Consider the following 12,112-nt stretch of genomic DNA (forward strand, 5'->3'; position numbering starts at 1 on the left):
TAGAAGAGGCTTTATATCAAAACTGCTCTCTTAGGATAAAATATATTTGTAAATAGTCAACCTCCGTTTCTAGCCCCCAAAAACGCTTGGTGCATTATTACTCGCAGGTTGAGTGAGTTTAGATTTTTAACACTAAAAGGTCTGCTGAATGAAAGTTTGTGACATGAATGTTCGATTTTAAGCACAATAGCAAAAGAACAAGGTGCCCTTGGTTACTGTTATGCTCTGTACACAAATATCTATAAATGTTTGAGCCTCAAATTCTTTCCTTAATTGCAAAATTATCATTATTGAGTAGCATAACATTTGCTAGGTAACAGAAAATTAATATGACATTCCAGCTTAAGACTTGGTGTCTTACTTCTCGCCACACCTGACTTTGACTGCTTCAGCATCTCTCTCTGATCATCATAGAATCATAGAATCCTGACAGTGCAGAAGGAGGCCATACAGTCCATTGACCCTCCGAAAGAGCATTCTACCTAGTCCCACTCGCCCGCCATCCCACCTAACTTTTAGAAACTAAGGGGTAATTTAGCATGGCCAATCCAAACTAACCTGCACATCTTTTGGACTGTGGGAGGAAACCGATACACCAGGAGGAAAGCCACGTGGACACAGGGAAAATGTGAAAACTCCACACAGACAGTCATCCAAGGCTGGAATCGAACCTGGGTCCCTGGCGCTCTGAGGCAGCAGTGCTAACCACTGTGCCACCACGCCACCGTGATGTCAAAGGTGTGACCATTCCCTTCATTGCTCTCAAGCTATTGGGGCTATAAAACTGGTTCCTTATCTCTGTAGGAGAAGAGAAAATGGAAGAGAAAGAATGAGAGAAAAATTTCAAGTTGAGACTCAGTATAAGAGAGCCTATTGGAGAGAAAAAATGGAAAACAAACAAAAACCATGAGAATGAAGCAAAGGCGCAAGAAGACACATCAAGAAGAAAAGTGGGAGACTACCAGGCAGACAGTAACAGAATGAGAACAATGTATTTTTAGTACAAGTATTTCCACAGTCACAAATATCAATGCAGTGAGAATTCTGTTAAAGAGAACAATTTCAGTGGAAAATGTGGAGAAAATACAAATCCTTGATGGTCAGTATTTCTGTACCAATTTTGGAACTGTTAAACACAGAAGGAAAAGCCATGAAAGTTTAGAAATTATGGGTACTATTAAAACTTGTCCAAACTGGCATTGCATGCCTTTAAAATGGAACCCCAAGTGTTACTGATGCCAGTATTATTGATTTGTTTTTTCGGGATTTGACAATTTTGAACTTGTTTTCCTTCTAGGAGATTACTGTTTAGAAACTTAAATGAAAAATAATTTGCAAAGTTTGGGAAGGAGAAATAAAGATGGAAGATGGTAGAAATGCATGGCCGGTGGCTGAAAAAAAAAGGAAAATTGAATATGTTGGGTGGGGCCCATCATAAAAGCTGTTTTTTCCATGTTGGGCAATTTAGAGAAATTTTCCTTTTAAGTCACTGGGCTGAACTTAAAAAAAATTCCATTTAAACCTCTGTTGGTGACCATGGTAAATTTGTTGTAAAATTCAGCACCATTTCACAGAATGATGTTACAGACACATGAGGCTGCATTCAAGCTTCATAACTGGCCGATCCTGTGACTCGATGTCAGAGAAGAGGGAATTGACCTGAACTAGAGTTGGTCTGGAGTCCCTGGAGGGGACAAGGAAATAGTCAGGCGCTATGACTGATACTGGTGCCTTAAACACCTACGCCATCTAGTGCCACTTTAGCAATAACCTGGACTTTTTGGATTCTCACAATAGGTTGTCAGTTGACATAAAACAGATCAAGCAGACTTATGGTTTTGAAATTGTTCATTTCTTGCAAATTCACATTCAATTATTGATTCAGTGGATCTGGGTAAATTGGGTTTTCGAACCGTGAATTAAAAATCTTTAACATATTTGGATTTTGAACTGCTGGGGCTAGATTCTGAAATGCACCAGTGAACATTGCTTTCATCCTAATTGCTCATTTTAGCCATTAACAGTGACTTCACTATTTTGCATTGGCTTCTGAATTCTCGTCATTTGTCCTTCCCACTCCTGCACTTGTGCTCTCCTGCCAATGATTGCAACAATGACGAGCAGCAATGGAGTCCTCCTGGGGAGGGTGCGAGGATGAAGGCTTTAGAAAAATGCATTGAGGTTCAATGTTTTTTCGGAGAAATACAACTGGTTAATATCAATGATAACAACCACCATTTCATGGAAAGCCATCAGATATATTGTGACAGAATCTGTACAGAATTGAACTACTTCAGGAGGTCCCTCCTTTTGATTAATCTATTTAGAACTAAAATGACTCTCTGGTCTTGATGGGGCCTCTTCCTTAGTCTCTTCCCATTAATCCTCTTTAGCTATGAGGGCGTTTGTTGATCACCTGTGTAATGCAATATCCCTCTGTCATGATGTTCCAATGCTTATTTGAGGTTTTCCCTGTAATTATTTCAGTGCAAATATCCAGTAAAGTCACCATAGTCCCAGATGACCATTGGCTGCTTTCCCCTTTGAGGGGGAAAGCTGACTGGTAATGATTTAACCTAAGTTTCACCACATCTCAGAGGAGAGGCAAGGTAGAGAAGGCGGGGCCTTCATAAATAACCTCAGCTAGTACAGGAATTGAACCTTTGCTGTTGGCCTCACTCTGCATCACAAACCAGCTGTCCAGCCAACTGAGCAAAACCAGCCCCGCAGTTGTGCATCCTTTAATCTTCTTTTCAGATTGCATGCAGAGTGATTGTCAGCCATCAGTCTGCTGTAGACACCCAGTTTGAAACAAAAGTTAAACCTCAAAAACAATAAAGTTGTCCCCACTACTTCCAATGATGGGGAGCAGGGGGACAGCCTAAAATGACTCCAGGGATTCAAGTGTGAATGTGCTATTGAGCACAGTATTGAGTCATCCAAACTTTCCAAAACCTTTGATGCTTTTCCTATTCTGTGCCATTACCTGATTTCATTTGGAGATTAGTCAGTTGGCAGTAATGGGATTTGCTTCAACACATTTCACTTCTAGTGGTGTCCCTGCTCCTGATCATGATCCAGTGGCTTTCTGTTGAATAGCTGACATATGTGTGATGTGTAAATGACATTGTATTGTCCATGAGACCCATCCCCTGCTCTCTTGACCTCATCCCCACTAAAAGGATAACCAAGCAACTTCCCTATCAGGTCAATCACCTCTCCTCAAAAACCCCCTCTTGACCCTTTTCTCCTGGCTAATTACCACACCACCTCCAATGTCCCTTTCCTGACCAGGTTTGTCGAAGTGACAGTCACATTGGATAATATTTGTGACCTTTGATGTGCTGTTGCCTCCCAAATCCCTGCTCATCTTTTCTGACACTCCTTATTGGAACCTCATCAGTCAGGACTCTGACACCAACCCCTTATCAAGGTCACAAATTATATCCCATGTGACTGTCACTTCGACAAACCTGCCAATTAAACAGCCTTTGACACAGTTGGTCGTATCATCCTCCACAAACATCTTCCCTCCAGTTTCCAGTTGAGCAGGTCTGCTCTGTTTCTATCTATCAAGATATAGCCAAAAACCTCCTGCAATGGCTTACCTCTGGGGTCCACCAAGAAATTCTCCTATTTCTCATCCACATGCTGCCCCTCAGTGACATTATCTGAAAACACAGGTGCTATATAAACACACTGTGTTGTTGTTGTCAGGATGATACTCAGCTCCCCAGTTGGTTAGCCTGCTGATGTTCTGTGCCTAGGCACACACATAAAAGGATGGCCAATCTTCAGATTCCAGGCAGAGTCTGCACCTTCAGGAAAGGGAGAGGTCAGAAGTAAAGAAAAGAATCTGCTGCTGGTGCAAGAAATATTCATAGGAGGCGCAACTATGAACGGAAATGTTGAGAATACTAAGTGTACATTGTAAATAAGAAGTGGCTTAATATCTAAAATATAAGCATAATTTTTTCTGCTGACTGTAGCAAAGTGCTTTGAGCTGCACCATCACGATTTATGATGCCTGTGAATCCAACACCTCGATCACAGCCCTGAAGTCCTTTTTACAAGGTTCATCACCACCCCCACCCCTCCATCCCCAGTGCACTGAACAACGAGATGAAAGAATCAACACTCTAAGCACAGTGCGCTGCATTGCACTTGCAGGAAAATAGAAAATTCAGTTTTTTCCATTCCCACTTTCCAACATTTGACACTTTACTGATTAATATAACAACAAGAAATAAATGGAACAGAAAGCAATTCTGTATCAGGAACTGAATGGATGGAAAGGCTTGAGACTTCTGGGGCGGGATTCTCCAATAATGGGGCTATGTCCCCCACGCCCGCGAGAAAACGCACGCGAATCACTCCGGACTTTCCTGAAGAAAGTCTGGAGCGATTCACTTACCTGGAGGGGCATGGCAGGGCCCCGGAATGCACCTCACAGCTCCGGCTGCTGATACGGGGCCCTGCACTTCCAGTCGGGGGTCCGCGCATGTGCACGGCGGCGGCCTGTGTCGGCACCAAGAAGATAGGCCCCCTGCAGTTTGCGCGCGCCTGCGGATCGGGGGCTGTCTTGGAGGGCCCCCCAGTGAATGATCCACCAGGGCGGCCGCGGACTGAGTCTGCAGCCGCCACGCCAAGTGCCCACTGAGTGGAACCATGAGAGAACCATACCGGCGGGAACTCAGCCAGCTGCACCTGGAGAATCACCACGGGGGCCTCTTTCAATGGCTCCCAGCCGGCGGCGCATCGACCTCGCGGGCCCGGATGGCGGCAATTCTCCGGGGACCGGAGAATCGCGGGAGTGGCGTCGGACCCGATCTTGGGTTTGACGCCCATTCTCCGTCCGAGCGCGATTTCGGCGCGGAGGCTCGGAGAATCCAGCCCTGTTTTCACAGCAGGCCTCTGCTGAGCTTCATCCAACAAACCTTTGTGGAAGGGAGGCTTGTGGAAAGCGAGGTAGAAGTAATGTAGACCCGGTTGGCCAATGCATCAGGTGCTGTCTGAACCTGATTAAGAGAATGGAGTTGAGAAGGGTTATTTTTTCTCTCAGAGGGTTATTAGTCTGTAGAATTGTCTTCGCCAGTGTCAGCAGGGTCATTGGATATTTTTAAGGTTGAGTTTGATAGCCTTTTGATTGACAAGGGAGTCAAAGGGTATAGGGGTTAGGCAGAAAAATAGAGTTGAGGCCACAGTCAGATCAGCCATCATCTCATCAAATAGCTGAGCAGGCTGGAGGGGGTGAACTCCTGTTCCTAATTCTTATGTTTATATATTCTATGATCAATATGAACCTCCAGCCCCTTCACTTAACACCACCAACCAATCCTGCTACTCTTTCCCCTTCATATATATATCTAGCTTCCCTTTAAAAGGATCTGTGTTGTTCACCTGAACCACTCCTTTTATCAGCAAGTGTCAAATTTGAAAAGTTCTCCAGGTAGAGAAGCTTCTCTCAATCCCTACTGGATTTTAAAAATAAATTTAGGGCACCCAATTCATTTTTTTCCAATTAAGGGGCAATTTAGCATGGCCAATCCACCGACCCTGCACATCTTTGCATTGTGGGGGTGAAACCCACACAGACACAGGGAGAATGTGCAAACTCCACATGGACAGTGACCCGGGGCCGGGATCGAACCTGGCTCCTCAGTGCCATAGGCAGCATTGCTAACCACTGCGCCACCGTGCTGCCCCATCCCTACTGGATTTATCAGTGACAATCTTATATTTATTTTACGTTGCTCCAAAAATACTAAAAATGAATTTTTGAGGTGAAGGTCAATCGCTATGTTAGCGGGTTCAGATGGGCTATAATCAAGCTGCAGTGAATCTGAAGTGAGGGTAAATGGAAAATCTTGAATAATGTTGGCCGCTGAGCTGAGGTACTGATGTGATGGCATTGCTTTTGAAATGGTACACCAGTGATTGTCAATATCTCTAAAAGGAAGGGGAACTTAAAAGGCAAAATAATAGTCTCAGTCATATTCGACACTGGCCATTGTTACGTGGATCTCAATGTCAGGGTTTGAACCACACCTTAGATGCACTAAATCACGAATATAACCCCCTTCACCATTGATAATGACCCCTCCCACAAGACATAAAAATTTGTTGTATGTCCAATCCCAGTATACATCATATAATCTGGTTTCATTGACTAACTAGGCGTAATCACATTAAAACTTTAGTCAGCGGAAAATGCAAACAGAACTAGAAATTTGTTCAGGATTAACCTGAGAGTCGCTGACTTTTGATGTCAGTGAGAAAGCCTGGTATTTCTGCCTGAGAATACATGGTTGTAGGCGTGAGGAAAATAAAGAAGTGTTTAGTCAGATGCTTTGGTTAATGTGGACCAGCCTCGATGAACCGTTTGGCCTTTTCCCTTTCCATCAATTTTCTAATGTCGTTAATGTCTACAGTACTGATGCCCAGCCCGTAGGCCAGAATGTGATTGTCTCAGCGCCCAGAATAATCGACTCTGTAAGTAGTTAGTGATGAGGTTAACATCATCTGACTCTACTGATGTCACAGTTGCCTGGAGGCTGAACACACAGTGTATGACCCGAGACCCTACATTTAACCAGGAACCTGACATATTAACATCTGAACACGTTGTCGCCCATACACCAACCACGGCTTTAATGTGAAGTAAGGCCACCTTGTATTGATCAAACAATACTAGAGGAAACAACAAAGTGCCCTCCATTAACTGCCAATGTGCTAACCTGTGTTGAAGGTTATTGTGCCAACAAAAAGTACCTTTTTATTCAGCAGGGTGAGAACCAATTTTACAGTCAAAGAAAGGATTGACATCTGTAAAAATAGATCACCACATCACTGTGACAAACTTCCCTTTTGTTGTAAGCCTTCTGCATTCGCAAAAGGCTCCTTTGGTACTGATAGAAATAATGTAATTTGGGAAGGGGAGGTTAAGAATAGCAAGGACAAATTTCTGATGACAAAAAGTATTTCACCAACCTCTGTTTCTGGAATAATGACCATCTACCTCGTGTGAGTGTGGATAAAGTGAAATATAATATTCTTTGCAAATTGAAATTCTTCAATCTTTTAGCACTGGATTAAAAACAAATTTGCACTGGAAGCGGGCCAAGCTTTCAAAACTGGTTCACCCTCACAGGTCAAATTAATCACCATGGTGAGATTTTTGCTGATTGCACCTTTTTGCTGGCTTTTAAGGAGGTTCTTAAAATTAAGCGACTTATTTTAAGAACAATGACACTATCAGAGTGAGTTTACTGAGAAACTGACTCCTGTACACCAGCAAATGGTTCTGTATCATTATTGATTTGTTAACATAAACCCATTTTCAGTTGCGTTAATTAAACTGTTTCCAGTCTTCAATATATTGAAGGAATACTTTTAAAGCAGCTTTTAAAATAAAACTGACCTGCAATATTTCTCAATTATTCCCATGTTTTTACAATTGATGGCGGGCCATATGAGTTTCAGCGGAAAATTGAGAGAGAAAAAACACTTCTTCGTATGAATGCAATTTTGAGCATGTTCACACCTGGATCACTGCTGAAATCCAATGCAGAGGCATACAGGAGAAAGGTGAACAGCCCTGTTTTACTGGAATCAATGTCCATTTGTGGTGAAAGTTCGAATAGTATTTTAATGGGGTAATTCTCATAAAGTAATGGAAAGTTCTGTTTCAAATGATAAAATATTCAGTTTTGGGCAGGCTTTCTGAAGTTGCGCAACAGCGCTGGATGGTGTGGCCAAAGTCAGGATTTTACTTGTCACTTCTGCGATTAGAAGTTGCTCCTGGTTCCATTATGGGCAGTGGGGGGCTGGACTGGAGAAGGAAACCAGTTTCAGAGGTGGCTACAAGGTAGTTTCACCAGTTACGACACACATTCTGGACAGATTAAACTGTTATAAAGAAGTAGGATAGATGAAGGAATGGGACAAAGTAATGCAGAGCAAGCAGGATTAAGGTCTGCATCGTGTCATGTTCATGCCTTTATCTCTCTGTAGAAGATGAATATGATAGCCCAAAAGCTACTCCTGGCATCTGAGCAGCTTTCATTACTATTTAATATAGTTTGTTTCAGTGTCACAATGTGCATGCTGAAAGAACAGCTGGTTTAAAGCGATTGCATCTCCCTAGACTTGTCAGCAGATGAACGATTAAGAGCATTCATTCCCGATCCGCTATAGGAAACAGGCAATGCTTTGGAATGGCAATTACTTTTACAATAGCATGCAGTCACTTTCAGAGCAACCGCACCCCCCCCCCCCCCCCCGAGGTAAATGGCCCACCTGCTTCTTTATATTTGGGTCGAGGAATTAGCATCCATAATAATGTAAACATTTACTGTCATTTCCCTTACTTTAAGAAAGCTTAATCTTACTGCTGATACTTTTCATTCTGGAAACATTTTGGCACCATTCTTTCAGACAATTTCTGGGTTGAAGAAAATGTAATCGCTCTCTGCGAAAGGGTTCCATTCCACCACCCAAGGGCAGAATATTATATCTTGCCTCTTTAATAATTTATTCCCTTTATTTCTATACCTCAGCTCCTGTTTGTGCTTTCTGTGGCTGAGCAGGTGGTAGAGTTCAGCCTGCACACATGCAAAATGATATAGCACCAGTTCCAATTCTTTCGACTTACCTGAAAATGTATTGCACAATAGAATGATGGACTTCCACTCACTGCCTTCCCAGTTCCCTAAATACATTAGCCTGGCAATATCATTTCTCTCCTTCCTATCCTCTTCCAAAAAACACAGCTGAACCTGGCCAACCTTCCCGCTAGTGGGAAGCAAGAGTGCCAGTGTGGTCACATGAGCAAAAATCTCAGTTTGGAATCTAAACTGGCAGTGCAGCTGGAAGAGGATTCAAGGTACTGTCTCATCAGCTTGGAGCTGAGGTCCAGCTCTTCGCTGAGGAGCTGAAGTACTGTCACTACACCGAGGAGCTAAAATACCATCTCTTCACTGAAGAACTGAGGTATTGTTACTTCACTGAGTAGCTGAGGTCTCATCCCCTCACTGAGGAACTGGAGTACTGTCACATGACTGAGATGTTGAGGTACCATTAATTCATGGAAGATCTGAGTTACCATCTCTTCACTGAAGAGTCGAGGTACTGCTTCTTCATTGAGGAGCTGAGGTACCAGCTTTGCATTGAAAGGTTGAGGTGCTGGCTCCTCACTGAGGAGTTCAGGTATAACCTTTTCACTAAACAGTTGAGGTTCATGTCTTCACTTATATACTGAGTTAACATTTCTTTATTAAGGAGGTGAGATACTGCTTCTTTGCTAAGCAACTGGAAATTATCACTTTGCTGAGGAGCTGAGGTGTTGCCTCTTCTTCAATGAGGTGCTGAGATCCTGTTTCTTCATTGAGGAGCTAAGGTAACCTCTCTTCAATGAATAGCCGAAATACCGTCTCTTCACTGAGGAGCTGAGGACTTAGCTCTTCACTGGGGAGCCAACAACTTTAAGATTGAAGCAAAAAATCCCCTTTCCAACCAGCAAAGAAATACCTCGACCAATCAAACCATCACGAGACAGCAGCAAAAATTACATTCACTACATAAAATGTTAACTCTCATAATAGAATACAAGAAGAAAACAGCAAAATTAATCCCTGATTACCAGTGTTCTTTTAAAGGAACTATTTTTTAAAAAGTGCCTCACTTCATGTTTATGAGATCAGGAAACAAATTTACATTAACTGTCCTACTCAGCTGCATGTTTTCATCAAAAAGAGATTAAGAAACATGTTTATTTTTCCAGGTATGTGAGCAGGGTGAATGCCAGCCAGGTTACCGCAGACACATTCTGAAGGGATCAGAGGAAGCCCCTTGTCCAGTCTGCATGTATCCCTTAACCTATAGATTTTATTCCCTCCAGCATAATCTTCCCCTGTTCAATATTAAACAACGACGATTTTTAAAAAATAAACAAATGCCAGCTAACCCAAGTTTCATGTCTGGGGGTATGCATACACTATGCAGGTGAGAGGGTGGATTGTACATCACAATCTCCAGGAACGACTGACTCCATTTAGGGGAAATGAAATCAAAAATGCAGAGCTCGACAACTAATTAGAAAGCAGGAGAGTAAAAATCTGTTTCTGTTGCTGACAGTTATCAGTAGGAAGCTGGGTTGAGGCTCACTTATCAATCATGCATGTTACTGCATCCCTTAGGTCATATTTATGTTTATTTTGTTTGCAATGGCATAGTGTAGGGAATGAAAAATAATAATTTTTCAATGATTTACTTATTATCTTAATAGTGAAGAATTTCTAAATTCTGTCAGCACCAAAGACAGCACATTGCAATCACATCACTAACAGCTTGTTTCATTGTCACATTCAGCCTCAATCTAAAAGTCATACATCTTTCTCTCTGACACTTGCATGCATACTAAATGGAATTTGTCGGCATGGACAGCTAACTAGGTGCAATGACATGCGGCAATACTCGGTTTTGGAGCGTAAAGTCTCGCCAGCACCAGAGTTTGTGATTGCCAACTTGCCTCAGAGCCCCGGGAAATGGAAAAGGCACTGAGCTGGTGGTCTGACCGTATTACCAGCGTAGGATGACTGCGAGAAAGTAACAGGCTGGAAGTGTTGAGATGGTCAGACGAATAGTGCAGAGTGTGAAAGGCATTTCATTTAGCCAAAGCCCAGAGATGCTTTCCTTAACTGAACAGACTTAGCCACTTATCAATATTGTGGTGCAACTCAAGCAGGCAAACCAAAACACAGTTTCTCAAGTCTTGTTGCTGTAATCGCCTTAACTTGAAGTCAATGCTGAGCGTGGAGTCTCGACTGAATGCTGGCTGATTTTGAGTTGTCAAGTACAAATAATCGCAGGTTTCTACAGTTTATGTCACGGAAAGACATCAGTTTGTTAGCTCCAGTTACAGAAGGATGTATAGCAATCTGCCCTCCGTGACAACATTACGCTTTCTCCAAATTATGTACATTTAAAACAAAACCAACAGTCAATAACCTGGTTTCAAACACTTTCTGCATCTGCAAGTCTTACACTTAATCTCTGTTATTCGGACGTGAGACACAATGAGAGCTGCAGAAACCTTTTTCTGCCTTTTCATAATCCCTCTGTAACAGTTTATAATGTAATTTACCTCTCTTCTCCAGTAGAGAGAGACAATCCAACGCGTTATTCTTCTTTTCCCTCCCAGTGGCTGGTGGTCTTGTTGAAATAATCCCCCTTAGCTGTGGATCAGATGAAGCAGCACAGCACAGTTCCTCTCTTGAAGGCAGCGTGCACACTGCAGCCCTGGTGTTATGTGCAGTGGAGAGGGGGATTGAGTCCAGTCGAGCTCTGACAGGAGCTCCGTTCGCTGCGAGATCTTCAATCCTTTCATTTCATCCCCTGGTGGCCATTCAAGGAACGAAAGAAGCAGGAATCTCCTTTTAATGAAATGCTTAAGGAATACAAGGGATGAGCCAGTCGCTGCTTAGGCGGGGCGCTAGTTAGCATCAGTCTGAGGTTAACCCATTCGCCTCCAGTTTCACTTTTGTATGGAAATGACAAACCAACAACTGATTCAATTGGAAATGCAATTTGGACTTAAGCTTCTGGGAAAGAAATTAAATGCTGAGTGGAGGAGGCTGGGTTTGTCCTTATTCAGACTTAAAACTATATACTGAGAAACAAGTTGATAATGTATAATCACAAGGGTTCATTTAAGTTGGCCGCAAGCGTCACATTGACAATCTACACATTAAAGGGAAAATGTCACATCTTTTTAAAGCTTGCACAGAGGTTCTCCTCCTGTTGACTACTTTTGACCACCGTTGTCGAATAGTATTGAGGAACAGTGCGCGGCATCTTACCATATTTTTTCAAAGTGTCATGCCAGACTGGCATGTGGCACTCCAGCTGCACAGACCAAATTTCACGCCAGATCTTGAGCGTCCCGAAAGAAAAAAGTGGGTTTGATTTACGGCACTCTGGCGTGACGGGGCCTGTGAGAGCCGGCAATCGGCTCCACAAAGATTGGGGTGCCACCTTTAAAGTCCCAAACAGGACTGAAATGTAACTTCCCCCCCCCCTCCCCCACCATCCTGGACAATCAACCCCCCCCCCA

General features: G+C 42.9%; 1 protein-coding gene across 1 annotated transcript in view; it reads right to left on the minus strand.

Moving 5' to 3' along the window:
• The window catches only part of LOC140428295 (cadherin-22-like), a 1,238,550-nt gene extending 1,227,162 nt beyond the window's left edge, over positions 1 to 11,388 (minus strand). Inside the window, exon 1 of the mRNA XM_072514610.1 lies at positions 11,144 to 11,388. The gene's annotated coding sequence lies outside the window, so the exon portion shown is untranslated. The remainder of the gene's footprint in view (positions 1 to 11,143) is intronic.
• Between the last annotated feature and the right edge of the window lie 724 nt (positions 11,389 to 12,112).

This window comes from Scyliorhinus torazame, chromosome 8, assembly GCF_047496885.1.
Source record: "Scyliorhinus torazame isolate Kashiwa2021f chromosome 8, sScyTor2.1, whole genome shotgun sequence".
NCBI classification, from domain to species: Eukaryota; Metazoa; Chordata; class Chondrichthyes; order Carcharhiniformes; family Scyliorhinidae; genus Scyliorhinus; species Scyliorhinus torazame.